Source organism: Zonotrichia albicollis, chromosome 5, assembly GCF_047830755.1.
Source record: "Zonotrichia albicollis isolate bZonAlb1 chromosome 5, bZonAlb1.hap1, whole genome shotgun sequence".
NCBI classification, from domain to species: domain Eukaryota; kingdom Metazoa; phylum Chordata; class Aves; order Passeriformes; family Passerellidae; genus Zonotrichia; species Zonotrichia albicollis.
The window spans coordinates 33,976,416-33,976,929 of NC_133823.1; positions in this window are offsets into that span (position 1 = coordinate 33,976,416).

A 514-nucleotide genomic window follows, 5' to 3' on the forward strand; every position below is an offset into this window, starting at 1 on the left:
TTTTATGTCCTTCAGAGGCATGTAGATGAATAATGAAAGAAAGTGCAATAAAAGCAAACAATAATTATTCATGCTGACCTGAGGCATTTAAAGAAATAGAAGAAAGTCTAAAGAAACAGATTTCCTATAGTGCTACTTTCTTAAGTATACCAAGGTAATTACCTCCTCTTAGCTTTAAGAGGAGATAATTTCAGTTCACCGAGGGTACTCTTTTAAGTCTTTCTGGGAAATTTGGATTTTCTATTGATAGTAGTTTTAGCATGTCACGCTGGAGCCAGAGCAAATTAAAGTGAAGAGCTACACAGTCTAAACAAATAGCCCTTCCCATGACCAGAAGACTGACAACATAACAGCATAAATTATGTCACATGCCCACAAGTATTGCAGGAACAATTAAAAAAATAATTGCAAAACCTCACTGCAATCCATAAACAATATGTGATGTCCTTTATTGAAATAGCATTTTAAGCAGTCTAATTTTCCTATTTATCATGTTCCATTCTTACCGGTCTTA